The 18,130-nt window shown below is 36.8% G+C and overlaps 1 protein-coding gene across 1 annotated transcript in view; it reads right to left on the bottom strand.

The window, feature by feature from the left end:
- LOC113051332 (leucine-rich repeat-containing protein 4C-like) overlaps window positions 1–17,757 on the bottom strand; it is a 41,876-nt gene extending 24,119 nt beyond the window's left edge. The window contains exon 1 of the mRNA XM_026214974.1: window positions 16,774–17,757. The gene's annotated coding sequence lies outside the window, so the exon portion shown is untranslated. The remainder of the gene's footprint in view (window positions 1–16,773) is intronic.
- Between the last annotated feature and the right edge of the window lie 373 nt (window positions 17,758–18,130).

Genomic DNA, 18,130 nt, shown 5'->3' with positions numbered 1-18,130 from the left:
CTGAAAGCAGCTCTCGACAAATTTATGTCGCTGCGGCACCAAAGATTTCTGTGTAGCTATTCTGAACACACTATGTGGGAACATCAGGACCTTATCAGATTTGCCCATATAATGACATTAGTCATCTTCATCACAATAGACCCTAGCCGATAATCTTTCAGAGCTGAAGTGCTCGAACAACTCGTTTGTGGTTCTCCAACCACATCCCTGGGAGAAAATCCATATTGTAATGGGCTAAGTTGTTGAGTAAGAATACAATTACTTGACATAGAGTCTTGGCAGGAGTCTGCCTTGGTGGAAATACACAGCTGGAGGGATGAGGATCTTGCATATTTTCATTGTGTTTGGGAATTTGAGCTGTGTACAACTCAACTTTCTGTGTGCAAAAACACAAAACTACATGACAAAAATGAAAAGTCCAGAGAATAGTTGAAGAAAAATGTGTTACAGTAACACCAGTTACTGTCCCTGCTGTTTTGCCCTGCGGTTAAGTCAAAGTACTTGTAATATCTATAATGACAGAGCACGAGATGCTCTTCTTCAGACTGTGCGAGCAGAGTGATAACTCCTGGGCCTGGCCCCTTCAGTTTACTTCAGTGTTCAAATTGAAAATCAGAGAGGCAGAGTGCTGACCATGCTAAAACACAGCAGACAGCAATCTTTAAAAGCGCAATGCACTGACCCCTGAATGCAATATAAACAAATCCAGAATCACAGGTACTATACCTCATGGAATATGAAATGTAAAATCAAGAGTCATCTTTCAACATGCACCTGCAGTATTCTAGAACTCACACTATGCCCACGTACACAAAATATGCTGTACAATGAGAATTTTTTTGTTTTTGCACTGTATTATCTAAAACAAAACAAAAAAGTAACTTTTTATAAAATGAATGAAAAGAAAATAACATTTTTAAACTACAATTGTTATGAAGCCAATGTATTTTTAATAGTGAAAAAATAACATTAGGAAAATGAAAAAAATATAATAATAATTATTATTATATAATATTTGTACCTACTAGACAGATAGTATACACTAATATCGGTTGGACCAGTGATCTTTCATGCTTCCATTTTTCCTGTATTGATCCATATAAAAACAAGCATCTCTTAAAATAGTGTGATATTGTTTTGACAGTCCCTATAACAATATCTAAGTAAACAGAATAGCCTTAAATATTGTATTATTGTCTTAAAAAGTATGTGGCAAGCTCTTTCTATGATCTTGCCACATCTCATGTGACAAGATGTTTTTACACACTAGAAATGTGTTTAGTGACTAAGCGCAAATGGTTGCCGTGGTAACAAACAATGACACTTGATTGTAGTAGTATGAGAAAATAGTTCAAAAAAACAAGAAAAAAGAAATCATTATTTTCAAAGTTTAAAATCCTTGGCAGTGTAATTTACTTGGCAGTCAATGGATCAGTCACAAGCCTTTATATGACTTTATGAATTTCTTCACTGATAAAATAGATAACGTCAGAAATACAATAAAAAAATGTAGATTCTACAGCATCTAATACTTCAGGTTCATTAATTGCACCCAAAGAAAAATAGTAGTGCTTTACAACTATAGGGCAGGAAGAGCTAAATTAACTTTTCACTGCATCTAAAAGAAAACATGTTTTTAGGATCCTGTACCCGCTAAATTACTGAAAGAGTTGTTACCTGTAGCAGAAGTCAATATTATTAAATCATTGTGTCACGTCCCAAAACCATTCAAGCTGGTGGTTATTAAGCCTCTTATTAAGAAACCACAACTAGATTCTAGTGAACTGTTAAATTACAGACCCATTTCAAATATTCTGTTTATGTCTACAATTTTTAAAAAAAGTTGTGTCGGCTCAACTGTTCTAATTACAGCAAAAATGATCTCTACAAAGAATTTAAGTCAGGTTTCAGACCACACCATAGGACAGACACTGCATTTGTTAAAACTACGGATGACTTGCTTCTCGCGTTAGACCAAGGCTGCATCTCATTTCTAGTTTTACTTGATCTTAGTGCTGCGTTTGACACCATAGATCATGACATACTCATAGATCGATAACAAAACTATACAGGTATTCAAGGGCAGGCATTAAGATGATTTAGATCCTACCTGTCCATTCGCTACCACATTGTTTACTTAAATGGGGAGCCATCTCAATTAACATCAGTTAAGTATGTAGTGCCACAAGGATCTGTCCTAGGTCCTCTGCTATTTTCAATATACATGTTACCCCTTGTTAATATTATAAGAAAATACAGGAATAGTTTCCATTGTTATGCTGATGATACTCAACTATATATCTCAATGAGACCAGATGAAACTTCTTAATGATCTAAGCTAACAAAGTTTGTTAAAAATGTAAAAGATTGGATGGCCAATCATTTTCTCCTATTAAGTTCAGATAAGACAGAGATATTACTTATTGGACCAAAAAACAGTGCACAGAATATCTTGGATTACAATTTGCAATTTCCTTTACAGTCAGAAATCTCAGTGTTATATTAGACAGCAACTTGCCTTTTGAAAAGCATATTTCCCATGTTACAAAAACAGCATTATTCCATCTTAGAAACATTGCCAAGCTACGAAACTTGTTTCTGATGCAAGGCTCTTAATGGGTTAGCAAACGCGTACCTAACTAGACTTCTGACCCTTCTCTGTTTCTGCCATGAGATTGACATCCCACTGTAACTAAATGTTGCTTTGTTGCTAACAAGTCCCATAGTACAAAGACAAGCTTAAAATAAAAAATAAAAACATCTAAAACCGGGGCTAAAATGTCCGACCAGCTCTGCTCTGCTGTGGCCCCTGTTTGACGCTGGTATGATTTAAGAACAAAGGGGGTGAGCAGAGAGAAACACACTATTTATCATGTTTTTTCAGAGAACTGTGCCATGTTTTGCTGCAGTGAATGCAGGCTTTCCTTTTTCAAGTTGCTGTGATTTTAATTCAACGTTTGGACCCCACATTGTGTCCAGGCTGTTGCACAGCAGTTGTGAGTCAGAGCTTACTCTCAATGTCTGTCTACTACTTTCTGTCTCCCCTTCTCTCAAACAGACAGCCTGCTTAGGAATAATTTATGGCTCTGCAATAGAGCCTCAACAGTCACTACTAAACAATTTCAAAAGCAAATTGATGCCATTGTTTACAGTTTTTATGGTCTGTATCTTCGAAACTGGTGTTTCAATAATTGCTGAGATCAACCAAGTTCAATTCCACTTTGAAGTGCTTATCATTGTTTCCTGTTAAATCTATTGCCGAGCCAGTCCATAAAACATTGCTCTGGCAATGAGAAAGAGATACTGTCACGAGTATACAGCATGACTGTTTTTATCTCACATCAAACGGAATGGGAATTTGCAATGCTGCATGGCACACTATGTTATGTAAACACTTGGGGGTCCTTCTGCTCCATTTGTGCAAGATACCTCTCATATTTAGTGTCCCTTTAAGGCAAGTCACTCTGCGACTGTGTTGGTGATGCTCCCGGGCAGCTATTTTCAATCCGGGCAATGGGCATACAAGTACAGCTACTATCTCCCTGAATGGGGAAAGACTGAAGGCTCTAATAACTGTAATAATATCTCACAACAATGGTACTGCAAGTTTTACTTCTTTAGCTCAAATCATACAGTTTATCTAGCTGGATCAGGTAATGTGCATGTTATATATATATATATATATATATATATATATATATATATATATATATATATATATATATATATATATATATATATATGTAAACTACTTTTGTATTTTCACCAACAACAACTGTTCATTTCTAAGTCAGTTATTTCTATCGTTTGCTGTAGTGTGTTAGTGGGATATACCAGTTTACAGGGCTCTAATCAAAAAAATAATAATCTATTAAGGAGCCATTAAAATAACCAAGTTATTTTTTTAGGTGCCAGAAAAAACTTCATAAGGACCATAATTATTATTATATCAGTATCTCTTGGCTAGTGACTGTAGTTTGGGCTCCTCCTCAAAATAAATGCTGTCATGTGTCCTGCATACATCCAGTCTGGTTTTCTTCATCAGTAACATGCAATTATAGGAGGTGTTGAATTTTATCTTTATCACCTTGCATCCTTTCTTATCATGTCAGCAAGTTAAGTAAAATTATGAATATGAAATATAGCGCAAAATATATTTTTTTAAGTTATCTTTTCTAGCTGACTGATGAGCGTATGGACGTTGAATGGTTATTCTGAGGTAAATGTATTGTAACGTGGCATTGTTTACAAGTGTTCTGTATGAACACTCAATGAGCATTTACATAAGACATTTCAGTAAGATGTACTGTTTTCATGTTAATATCATACTATAGTAATAAAGAGAAATCAGGGCCAGCCCAAGCATTTTGGGGGCACTATGCAGATTTTATCTAACCACCATCTAAATTAATAAAAGGTGTCAAACCGGAGGACATAGTTTTCAGTGACAATGTATCAAATTCATATGCTTTTAGAAATATATGGATGAAAAAATTATTGATAATTACTAAAATAGACACTTATAAATGTCACAATATACTCAGGCAGGAAGGAGTGATGAGACAAAAGAGGATTTCAAACATGGAATTTAATCAGCAACAGGGCGAACACAGGAACTCAGAAGACATTTAACACCCGACAGAAAACACAGGGTTTAAATGCTCAAACTAATGGGACATACATGGGAACATTACAAAATAAACATGTGTGGAACACCTGGACTCAAATAACAGGAACAGGAAAGACCAAATAAGGAAAGAGCTCGCAAATGGAAACATGGCGGGTCCTCTGTGGTCTTGGCTGGCTCCCCAAACTTTTCTTGGGGAAAAGGAATCCTGAGTGGCACTCTGGAGCGAGCTCTGGGGCTGGAGCTGGGGTGAGCTTGGGGGCTAGGGCTGGGCGCTGGAGTGATCTCTGGGGCTGGAACGGGTGCTGGGCTTAACTGGGGATCAGGAGCTTTCCCTGGGCTTAACTAGGGATCAGGGATATGCTTACGAGGTACTGGTACTGGAGGGCTCTCTGGAGGTACAACAAGGTTTATGAAGGCTGATGGGCTTGACTCTGGAACAGCCGGCTGACTTGACTCGGGAATGGCCAGAAGGCTCAACTTGGGAACGGCCGGCAGATGGGTCTCCAGACACCAGATGACTGCCTCCTTCCAGCCGAGGTTGGTGGTGTCTGGGAGCTCTGCGGGGCGATGGTAAGTTATCCCGATCCGGAAAACACCATCACAAGGGTTTCCCCCTCGAGGCAGCAGACGAGGGCATGCAACACTAAGGAATTTAATCAACAATGGGGCAAACATAGGAACTCAGAAGACATTTAACAGCCGACAGAAAACACTGGGAAACACAGGTTTTAAATGCTCAAACTAATGTGACACACTGGGAACAATACTAACTAACCAGGGAACACCTGGACTCAAATAACCAATTTACACAATGAGGCCAGTAAAAGGAAAGATCAAATAAGGAAAACAGGAACTCAATGGGAACATACATGTGACGGTAAAATTGTGCCTGAGGTATTTATTAACAATTGTAGGCTTTTCATTTTCATTTATAAAAGTTGTAATTTTTTGAACATCCTTAAGACAGTCACACTATATGACAATTTGGAGATTTAGCTAAAAAATGTAGGCAAAAAATAAATAAATAAATAACAAAGCTTTTTATTATTTTTTTAAAATTTTATAACTATGGGTCCATGTAAAACAAATACATTTTAAATGATGACAAATTCAATTTTAATCATAATTTTTATTTTTATCTTGTGTGACAGTAAAAAAAGCCATGTCATGTCAACAACCCATTTAAACAAACTTTTAAAAACGAAAGAGTTTAAAATTTAAACAAAACAAAAAGAGTTTAATGATTACTTAAGACAAATGTATCACAATTCAGTGAGATTAATGCTTAAAGCTAAAACACCTGGTTATGAAAATAACAACAGAGAACATAATAATAATGGAATAATAATTATTTTTTAATAATTATATAATTATACATTTATTTAAGATTATAATGCAAAAATGATCAAATATATACACAAAAAGATTTAAGCCACATCAAAGTGAGGGCAAAAATCTGAGACGAGATAGGGTTCACAAGAATGAGATTAGACAAGATTTTTACACTATTTAAAGAAATCTTCAATGATGAAAAACATGCCTGCAAAAAAATAGTCTGCAGGTGCATTTGAAATGTTTTAACTAATCTTGCAATAAATGCCATCACAGTTCAGCTCTCTGAGTATGAATTATTATATGCAATAACAGACAATACTCAAGCACTGTAAAATATTTTGCAACAGACTCAACTGACTGATTTCTCTTTTGTATAATTACTTAGACCTATAGAAAAGTACTTGCAGGCTATGAGTGTTAGATTGTTGACCTCCTATCTGAACTTTTTTCCACAAATTGATCAAAGAAATAAAGAACAGTTTTTTCTTCAGTTTCAACCATAGTCGAAGTAGGCTACTCTCTCAATATTCAAATCAAAGCACAAACAGAAACCATAATTTTCTTCGAGCATATGATACTTTGCTAGGAGTTGGTTATAAGTACACATCCTATTATAGTGTGCATACTAATTACAGCCTAGATATTCTATGTAGCCTAATTTGCATGCATCAAGGAGCCGCAGCCACTCTTAAAACTGCTGGTATTGAAATTGCGTTTGAATGCGCACACACATCCTTTTTAGATTCGCTTTCGATTTCGTGATCGGGGCCGGAGGTGCATTTTACAAGATTTGTCAGACACTTACAGTGCTTGTCCATGAACTTTTTCTATTAATTCCTATGGAAGTACACCTCCAGAGAACGCTCCAGCTCAGCTCTGCTGTTGCCATCTCCACCATCATCTCGCCTTAGTACTCCCGTGATTGCTGTCTGAACTCCTTACATGGGGCCCCTGATGGCCAAGGGGACCCTATGTAGCCGCTTATATCGCTTATAAGTTAGGGCCGACAATAATAGAGAAAGATATGATGGCTTCACGTGCCGCTTGACCTGAAGCTCTGAAGCGAGTGCTCATGACACATTAAAGAACGCAAAAACTACATTTATTGTTTGAATTTCATTATGAATTTGGGAGAATTTTACAAAAATGTAACAACGCTCAAAGCTTATTGCGATAACTGGACAGAAAGTGCGCAAAACTATGCGATAAAAAATATGAAGTTCACGCATTAACAGAATACAGCATGGCTGTAGAAATATCTTGATAAAAAGCTGTAGTAGGCTGTCGATTATAAATGATTTGTTAATTTTATGGCTATATAATGTCTACAAAGCTGACAGCTTTACTTGTTGTAGTTTGTTTAAGTTGTGCACGAAATAGACACTGCTTTTCTGCACGCACTTCGCACGTCTCTGCTCTCTCATGCTGCACAACTTCTGCCCCTTGGCAGAGATGAGGACTGATTTTCCACTAAAAACTTGCGCATTTAATCCATTTATTACATCAACATAACAAATGGTGTGATTGCATAACAATCAGAAAAAAAAATATTATATGCAAGTTTCTAAATCATTAAAATTAACTTGCAAATCTGACTAGATAGCCTATTTTGAGTCACCAATATAGTCGCAGTCTGGAGCCCTGGTTTATATTCAGAAACATTTATTTTGCCATTAATTGGAACAATACAGTGAGATTTGTTTGCACAAGGAGTCTGACAACAGCCAGTGCTCCACACAGAGATCTGATCTCACTATACAGTCCGTCTGGTATTAGATGAAGAGAAACAGAAAAAAACTGAGACAAACTAAATCCAGAAGAACTATTAACGTCTCCAAGACACTTCAAGAATCCTACCTGCAAAGCAACTGAAAAACTATGCACAAATGCACCTATAGCTGATTTAAATGCAAAGGTTGGTCACACAGAGTGTTGATATTATTTAGTAAATAATTGTAAATTGATAATATCTATTCATGACATTATTTGTGAAAGCATCCAAACTTTACAGCATTTTTAAACAAGTGCCTAAATCTTTTCACAGTATTATAGCTTTGAAGGTAGGTGTCTTGGAGATGGTGACAGTTCTTCTGAATTGGGTTTGTCTCAGTTGTTTCTGTTTCTTCATGTAATACCAGATGGACTGGATGATGGTGAAATCAGCTCTGTGTGGAGCTGGCTGTTGTCAGACTATTTGTGGATACAAAAATATAACTGCATTATTCCAATTAATGGCAAAAGAAAAGTTTGGAAATGTAAACTGATATTTCCTACTTGACACACTACACCAAAATATAGAAATACCGAAGGGGCATAAAACCACATTTTTTTTTACTAATGGCCTAAGACTTTTGCATATACAGTATAAACAATTGGCTTTTTTACTACTAGTCAGGACTATCCATCCCTATATTTTAGCTGCTAAATTTCTATGTGTGCCCATTCCCATCCTCTATACCATCTATGTGGACACATAAAGACTTACAGACCTTGAGAGTCACAAACGTTAACTGTCGTGAGGACTTAGCTTCAGCATGTTCACTACTTCTGTCTAGGGCATTTCATAAGGGAAACATCACTCTAGCAACATTTATACAAATGAGCTGTAATGATTCTTGAGGCAGAAACTTTTGAATATTTAAATAAGTGTGGGATTTGAGTGTTGTGGAAGAGGGAAAGATTTCCAGTGAATATCAGCTTAAAGATAGTCCACCCAAAAATGAAAATGTTATCATTTATCATGAACTGTGGAATTTTTTATTTATTTTTTCTCCTGTGGAACAAAAAATGTAGATATTATGAAGAATTTTTTACTTAACTAATACAATGAATGTGAATGGGGTCCAGTGTTGTTTTGGACACTGCTGACTTTCAAAATATCTTCTGTGTTCAGCTGAAGAAAGAAAATTATACACAAATAGAATAGCCTACTTTATGATACTCCTTTTTGTCACACTCAAAACAAAAAGTAAAACGTATGATTACAGTAATTTGTAAACAATTACAGAATGTTTTTACTTTTTTAACAGTTTGAGTAATGGAATCCTGCCAAACTTATTTAATCTACACTTACATTTCCAAATTTTATTTGATTTAATTTGGGAAAGAACATTGCTGAAAAACAGTTTAAAAATGTTGTTCTTTTGAACTGTCTTTTTTCAACATTGATAATAATAAGACATGTTTCCTGAGCAGCAAGTCTGCATATTACAATGATTTATGAAGGATCGTGTGACATTGAAGACTGGAGTAATGGCTGCTTAAAATTCTTGCCATTACAGAAATTAATTCAATTTTAAAATATATTGAAATAGAAGAAAGTTGTTTTAAATTATGATAATATTTCACAATATTACTGTTTCATACTGTATATTTGATTACATAAATGCAGCCTTGGGGAGCACAGGAGACTAATATACAAAAACATAAAAAAAATCATACCAACAAGTACATTTTTGACTAGTAGCATATTTCAAATTCAAGAGTTTTGGTGGAGCAACATAAAAGTTGCTAGAGTGAGATTTACTAATGAGTCTATGTTACTCTGCCCACAGTCAGAAAGAGTCATTAGTTTGCTTCACTTTCCTTTCAATTTCTCCTAAATCCACTTTTTATTTTTTTATTTTATTTTTTATTTTTTTTGGCACGCTGATTTAAAGATATATCCAATATATCTGCCTCTTAAACTGAACTCAAGAGTCTAAGGAGACTGAGGAAAAGCGTGATGGTGCATTAAAAGGCAGAGCACATACAGTGCAGAGCCACATTCATTATTCATTAGCTAAGTTACCATATGTAAAAACAGAAATTGCTGTAGTAGATATTTCTACACTGAACTAAAAAAAAACATTTCTGGAATTAGATTCATACGTAGATTGTCTGAATGTACACCAGGCGTTCAAAAGTATCATCTGATGGTGATGTGGGTCACTGTACAGATACTACAGATGTGGCAGGTTCAGCGTTGCCATGGTGTTTTGCTTTGTGCATCAGCTCAAATTAAACTTGCCTATATTGAAAGGCAAAAAAATAGAGCAGCCAAGAAAAGTGAGGAAAAAGACAGTGGCCTGTCCCTCCTTTTTGGGCACAAATAAAGGCGCTACAGATTGCATTATACAGCCAATCCACTCAAAGATCCTTTGCTTCTCTAATGCACTGACATGCCTTAGTGGGTGGAAGCGGTCAGTTTCACTCAGTTAAGTGGTCCCCCATGGTCGATTAATACAAAGGAGACTGTTTTACTCATCAACCACCATGCTCAATAGGGATGAAGGCCACGTTAGCGAGACACTAGTCATGGTCATTATCACACCTACCACCGTCGCTCTCTGAAAAGTAGGACATACAGTGGCTGACGCTTCTTATATTAACTCGTGGTGGATGAGGCGAGGCCTGTGTTTAAGACTTCAAATGAGATGGGTGGTTGGTGATGGCAATCTGCTTGATTAATTTAGCAACGTATGGAACGCCCTCATTTGTTAGCACTCCTGTCAGCAGAGGGATTATCCAGCTGGACACTCGGCATCCATTTGCGGCAATGAGATGTGGCTGAAGTGCCGCCTCTGCCGAGGTATCTATCACACCGACAAGGTGCTGTCACATACAAAAAACATGAAATACAATGTGAGCTTCTGCTGCATGTGCATTCGAGCGGCAGAGAACGTGAACATGCTACAGCAGCCCAGCATCTTACTTCTGGTGGAGAACCATGGTGTGAAAGCAGCACACTGGCCCAGATCTCATTCAGCACACTTACATGTTCCTGTGAGCTATGTTTTTCATTGTTCAAAACAAATATTTCCACCTAGTCATTAACCTTAATGACTGCACAACACAGACAATGCATAAGAGAACGGGGAGGCAAACAGTGCTAACCATTACTTTCCCTGCTTGAGATGACAATAGGAGCAGCTGAGGGCCTCCAAGCTATAATCTGACTGTGGCCATATAGTCTCCTCCGTCATTAGTATTGACTCGGCATGAAGCCTGGCCAATTAAAGCACTCAGCTGCGAGCATGCAGGCACACATAAATCCAATGTGTTTCAAGACCCTGAGTGGCTTTCTGAGAGGCAGGCACATTACCTCAGTTCATTTTATTTTCCAATTTCATAAAACAACTGGAATATTAGGATAGTGTGGTAACATCTCCAACAGAAACCAAATGAAGTGGCTTAGGATAGAATCAATTTTGATGCAAGAATTTTCTAACCATTTTAAGAATATTTTTAAGAACAACTATGAAACAGATCTGCCTTTAAAATGTGACTAGATTTACACTGACTGTCCATTTTGTCTAGCTGGACGCTATTGTGTATCATACTGAGATTTCAACAGAAGGTAAAAGTTTAGAGGGTGAAGTCAATAATGTAGTATTCTGAAATATAATATGCTCATTTGTTTGTTAGCACATTTATTGTTTGCAGAAACGTTTTACATGTAAACAGAACATACTGTATTCAGTGTCCTAGATATTTATGGAATACGCATGTATGACTGACAAATTTAGATAAAGGACTGAATCATTCTGCATGTGATGACTTAGACAATTAAATAATATTTCAAAGTTGTGACGATTACGTCTGAGAATCAACTCATCAATTTTGATAAAGCTTTACTGTAAAAAATTACTATGATTTTAACAGTAAAAAACTGTGAAAATGCCACAGTACAAACCTGTTAAATGGTTAATGGTAATTTCCTGTAAAAGGAATCTTGTAAAAGCATTGCACTGTTTTGCATTTCGATTTTGTTTTTAATTGAATGTTTTTTCCTTGAAATAACTATGTTTCTTCTTATTTGTTTCTTATCTGTTATGTTTATTATGGTTCTATGTTACATATAATGTTGTTCAATTAATGTTTATTGCATATTTCAGTTTAATGAGTCTCACCATGATGGTGTTTAGTGCTTGTGAGAATGGCTTTGTGCACCTTCCATGTATCTTGTTATTTAAAAAAAAGCTACTTGTGATGGGCTTTGTTTCATCATGTGACTTTCTCATCACCACCTGCTTTTGATGATTACCTGTGTATTACAAAGGTACAAAACAGATTTCAGTACTTCAATAATTTGGTATATTAACATTACATCAGTTAAATTATGGTATTAAACTGTAAATTTAAGGTAAATCTGTTAAACCTAAAACAGTGTTACCGTATTTATTACGGTATAATTCTGGCAACCATAGCTGCCCTTTTTCTTACTGTATATTTTACGGATTTATTTTTACAGTTTATCTAGTTATTGTGCAAATTGCTAATTTATACTCTGCTCTTTTGCACATATATGCCAAAACTTGCTCATTGTTCAGTGATCTGAGCCTATTAAATTTCAATGAATTTAAAAGAGGAAATAGATTTAAAGTTTCAAAGGAATGTCAAACAATTTATGACTATTTTTATTATTATTAGAAAAGTTTGTAAAAAAAACATTTGAAACAAGTTTTAAAAGCCTTAAAAATATTAGTTTTATAGGCCTTAAGGAACAAATAAAATGATAGGACAATAGTATCATAGAATGACAGACAGACAAACAGATAATAGATGCTTTTTGATTAAATGGCAATTTGATTACCTAAACCAAAAGCATGAAGACAGAGTGAATGTATTTCCATCTTACAACATTCACTATTCAAACACTCTGTTTAGACGCTGTCTCATGGATAGCAGTATGTGTCTGCCGAGATGCCAAGCTGTTTCGATCTATATCCACCTCTGCCATCATATTAGGAGATTCTGTTGTTTGGCAAATGTCTTTATTGTGGAACAAGCCTCGATCCAGGACACTGTCACAACAGTATGTATTCTAGGAAGTCTGTGATTTATCAGCCTCAAAGACACAGATCTCTTTGACACACTTCTGTTTGTGAATCCAGGCCAACTGATCTGAGAGGCTTGAAAAAACCAACTGCCTTCATATCTGAAATATGCTGAGAGTGGGAGAAGATATCCTCTAGGGGAGGGGACTGTGGCTGTTTTGAAAAGGGGTTCCAATATAATGAGCAACCCAGATTTGTACTGTGCCTTCCACGGCGGTGATGACAAACATACAGTGCAATCAAGGCAAAGTGATATTTATAAGCTTAGCTGAGCTGAGCTGAGAACACCTCCCTCTCAGTCTCCACTGACTAATCTCACCGAACAGTACAATTTATGCCATTTGGCTCGTCTGTAGGATATAGTGTTGACAAAGGATTTCTGAATTAACAATCAACACAGAGGCTGTCACTATTGTGTGACAGCACAATCTCTGACTGAACCGCAAAGCCTTAGTGCACAGACATTTATTACAGTTACCAAGGCCTGAGAGCATGGGAGTCTATTTTCATTTTCACTGAAATGAGAGGTTTGCTTAATAAGCTGCTCAAAAAAATAGCTCCATAGATTCAAAACGCACAATCTTTAACCCCTCTGTTCCTATGCATCTGTGCCTGGCTCCTCTCCAGTGCGCCACTCTGTCAGAAAGGGTTTTTGCATCCGCGTATGGCATTAGACATCTGCTGCAGAACTAAAACCAGTGCAGCATGTTCGCTCCATCATTTATCTGCCATTTGGGCTGCATCCTGTTCCCCAAGACCTACATCTTTTTTCTTACGTAATTCACATTAGAAGATCTGCTCCTTGCAATGACCACAGGCAGACTAATTATAAACCACAGACTGATGTCTACATCAACAACTAATTCATTGCACATAATAAAAAAGAAGATGAAGGATCTAAAATGTGTTTTGTCAAAAAACATCAAATGTGCACTCATATATCAGTTCTCACAGCTTCATGACTCTATAAAATAAGTCATTTTGGATGGATCTAATTGTTAGCTTGTGTCACTATGCAGGGTTGCTCATTACATTACATATATGCTTGATGAATTTTGCTATGGCTACAAATGGGATCTGTACCCATCACCCCAATATTACTCGGCAGGCAAGTATGAAATGAGTAGTTCCTCATTGTACAAGTAGGCACATTCACCTCAGTGCAGTCTAAATTGTTAAAGGAGATCTACTGCGACAACCAACATACTGCAGGTAATAAACCAAGATATCTCTGCTCCAGTACAAATTCACATTAGAGTAATGTGAACAGGCATTCACAGAAGGCCACATGACCCAGCAACAGCCTTTGGTGATTCCAGAATTATCATCCGCAAGAATTTGCCACTGGAGACCTTATTAAACATGAACATAAAGCCTGAATCAAACACATAAAAACCAGAGGGTTTCTTCATCCTGGGTACTAGATCAGATATAGGTTCCTTGTATGTGTGTCTTGCTTCCAGTATTTTTTAGCAAAATTATTATTTAATCCTTTTTTTTATTAAGCTGATTGACTACTGAAAAAAATCTATAGTGCAGGATTTTAATTGAAGTTAAATAGCTAGTCAATTTCACAACTTAAACAAAAAAAATATATATATTGCTAATATGGTATTTGTAGTGTAGATGATATTGTCTTCAAACACAAAATATAAATCTGATCAATAACCACAAATGGAATTTAATGTTTATTGTTGCCATTTCACCGTGGCAGACATAAACATGAATGCATCTACTGTAACAAGTGCTATCAATTCTACAGTAATGGTCCAAAGGTCAAACATTTAAGCTAAAGCCGAAGCCAGACATTTATCCCACTTAAAATTCATAGTACTATTCATCATAGTACTATTGTTACTTTAAATTCTGCTGGGACAGAGTAATAGGGACACTGCATGATTAATAAAACACCAGTTTTAAAGAGAAAGCCAGTGTAGTTGTGTGTTTGGCAGAAGCGCGGCTCACTGCTGGCTGGATTATATCTTGTCTAACAGCACTTCCTCTGACCCGAGAACAGTACACCAGCGATGTGGTCATTCATTCGGCCATCACTGCATTAACACTCCAGTACTGAGAGAAAAAAAAGACATTTACAAATTTGCCACAGCACAATCCTTATAGTTTTTATAGTGCATCTTTAGAAGAAGCTAGTCTATACAATCTCTTCAGTCAATGTCATTAAACCTTTTTTTTTCATTTTGCACAGCCTGACCCACATTAGAGATGGTCTTTATGAAGCATCAGGGTGGGCAGAGGCATTTCAACTGCTTCATTTTTCTCTAAATGGCAGAGATAACAGAGGTTAATGTGTGTGAAATTGGCTAAATGCTCTCGTTTACAGGCTCCTCCTTGCCTTAGGGGAACTGAATGATATCTGGCATTTTTTTGGCTCAGCAGACACATTCAATACATTAACACTCATCTTCATGACAGCACGCCAGTGTCTGCATTACACATTGGACCTTGTTTCTTTAAACTGCTTGTGACATATTATCAATTAAAAAAGAGATTAGGGATAAGGAATGTCCAGCCTAAGAATTCATTTCAGGTCACAATCTTAGAAAAGAGAGAAAGAATGTTTCCTCAACAGAAAGCTGTGATTGTCAGGAGATACTTTACTGGAAACAGTAGCAACTGATTCTTGTAAAATGCAAATATATTTTTTATTATTATTTTCTTTTCTTTTTTAATTGTGACCCCAATGGATATGTAATTTGAATCACACATTTAATTTGAGAGAATTCATTTTCCCTAAAATACTGTAATTGAGCTATTTGATGCTTTTATTTAAGCTGGCTAAGATGATTATAGCCCACAGTGGACTGAAAATGCTCAGAACATCTGTCATGGATTATTTGCAGTGAAAGGGAAAGTTAAAGCCCATTTATTATATTAATCTAACACAGAGAGAATCTTTATTATATCTGCAAGAATTAACTTGTCAAATATTGTTGCTGCCCTGTAACTCTTTCATCTTAGGAGCTTAAGAATGTTTGAAGGAAAGTATGCATCAAGGACATCCATAAAAATGAAAAGCATGAATTGACGCTTTTAAGTCTTATTTGATTTAACTTTTTATACAACACAATTAACAAAAACTCTTGCTTGCATAGATAAGTACATAACACAATAAAATGATAATTATTGCAACCCATTTTTTTTTTACATTCTCATCATGTTCTTTCCTACCATAAACAGTAATAGTTTTCAGCACCTTCCCAAAAGAGACAGCTCCTCAAACCTCAACACCACTGTTAAAGCAACAACCCACGATCCCATGAATCATCCATCATAAATTACGTAAGCTCTTTAAAAAAAAAAAACAATACATGGCACAGAAGCTTTTCCAATGAATAAAACTTGTTTATGGTGTCCATTACAGCGCCTCTCTTCCTTAGTGAAGTTCTGAAGCCTTGTGAGGGTTGAATGTTAAATGCAGATTAGAACCAGTGTGAGCTGCCAGGCTTCCTGATTTTTTTCCCCCACTGAGAAATTAATTATAAAATGGTTATGATGCAGTTTGTTAACTAATAACATTTGCTTATTTGGTAGCCTATTCAGCAAGCCTAAAAAAAAGTCACTGGGGTCTATTAGAAGCAACGAGAAACAGTTGTGTCGACCATCATGGACACACCGCCTCTTTCCCCTTGTCTCTTTAGAGCATAGCAATGCACATGTGAACAGAATATGAATGACCCAACGCCATATTCTAGCAAAAGTAATGGTAAGTAGAGCAACAGAGAGGGCTAAAAAAAAATATTCCCAAATATACCACATCACAGTCAGAGAAATAATGCAAATCATAACCCCCTGCAGCATAGATAGATAGATAGATAGATAGATAGATAGATAGATAGATAGATAGATAGATAGATAGATAGATAGATAGAAATCAAAAGATGCATCCATTCAACGTCAACTTAATAAGAATACATGTTAGCTTTAAAATAGATCTGCACAGACTGGTTAGATTATGCTATGGTTCCTTACCCATTTCTGTCAGGAAGTGCGAGCTGTGAGGCGATACCAGTAAATGGGAGCATCACTGCAGCCCTCACAAAACCTCCAGTTGATGTAGAATCCATGCACGATGTTCGGAGATGCAAGTAAGAGCAGCGCGCTCTAAAGCGCTCGGTAAGCTTTGACAACGCAAAGCAGGTGCAAAAAAAGGGGGGAGGGGTGCTGAAAGAGAACAAATCTTCTAAAAAATCTGTAACGAAATAGGGGATCAATCTACCACCGGTGATATGTTGTGCTGGACACATAAAACAAGCCTAGTATCCACATCCGGGACGGAAATGTCTAAACCACATGGGTTTTCAACAGCCTCTCTTTGGGTTAAATCCAGTAGAGTTAGTACTTGGTAGGTTTCTCTGATCGAGGTGTGCTCTTTAAAACCATTGCCATGCACCGCCGTTCTTCAACGAATACTGGCCCCATGCTCCTCAGATCGCTCACATCCACCACCGCAGTCCATAGATGTCACACAACGTGCTGACTCCGCTGAATGCTGTTGAATGTGTCACAGCATCACCTCACAGCCTCCTCGAGTCTGCACTGCTTCCTCTCGCCTTCATCGTTTCCCGCGAGCGATGTCCACTGCAGAGCCTCCTCAAAGTTGAACCATCGGCTCGACTGAATACTTGAGTCTCAGCCGCATCCAGCAATAACGTTTTAATTCCTGTTGCTAAGGGATCTTCTTGTTAATTCTGTAGTTTATATCAGCGTACTAAACTTCATTCCTTCCCTTCGTGAAGCTCAGCTCGTCTGGGCTCATTAAAAGCGACGTTTGTTTGGCGCTGCAGTTTTCTGCTCCTTTCGTATTGCTTACAAATCGCTGTTGCCCCGGCCAGCTCTATGTTTCGTCAGAAAATGTAAATATAAAGTGCAAGCACACGGAAAAAGGCACCGTCTGTGAAAATGTGGCTACAGCGATTGACTGATGATATATTAAACCTATCACTGCTCGTTTGAAATGCATCTGTTTACTGAATGATGCGCATCATTGTGTGTGCGCGCGCAGTCTGTAGTAACTCATTTCGTTTAAAAGCCAAAAAGAGCAGCGTGAAATCTTTGATTAAACTGGGCTTTATTAATATGTGTGTATTTCTACTTGATGTTTCTCCTTTTTGGCACAAATTGATGTGGGATTGCCGCCTACTGGCATGCGTTGCCCTCTCGATATTTCTGTTCTATGCCAAAAACCATCAGCAGGATAACACTACATCTCTACATTTTAAATGCAGGGAAGCATTATAGTTCATTTTACACAGTGCCTTAATGAAAACGGTAACACTTTACAATACTGATGCATAAGCATTCATTCATTCTTAACTAATGCACAGAT

The sequence above is a fragment of the Carassius auratus genome, chromosome 32 (genome assembly GCF_003368295.1).
Source record: "Carassius auratus strain Wakin chromosome 32, ASM336829v1, whole genome shotgun sequence".
In the NCBI taxonomy this organism is placed as follows: domain Eukaryota; kingdom Metazoa; phylum Chordata; class Actinopteri; order Cypriniformes; family Cyprinidae; genus Carassius; species Carassius auratus.
The sequence above is the reverse complement of the archived record's forward strand: the minus strand, read 5'-3'. Positions and strand labels throughout refer to the sequence as shown.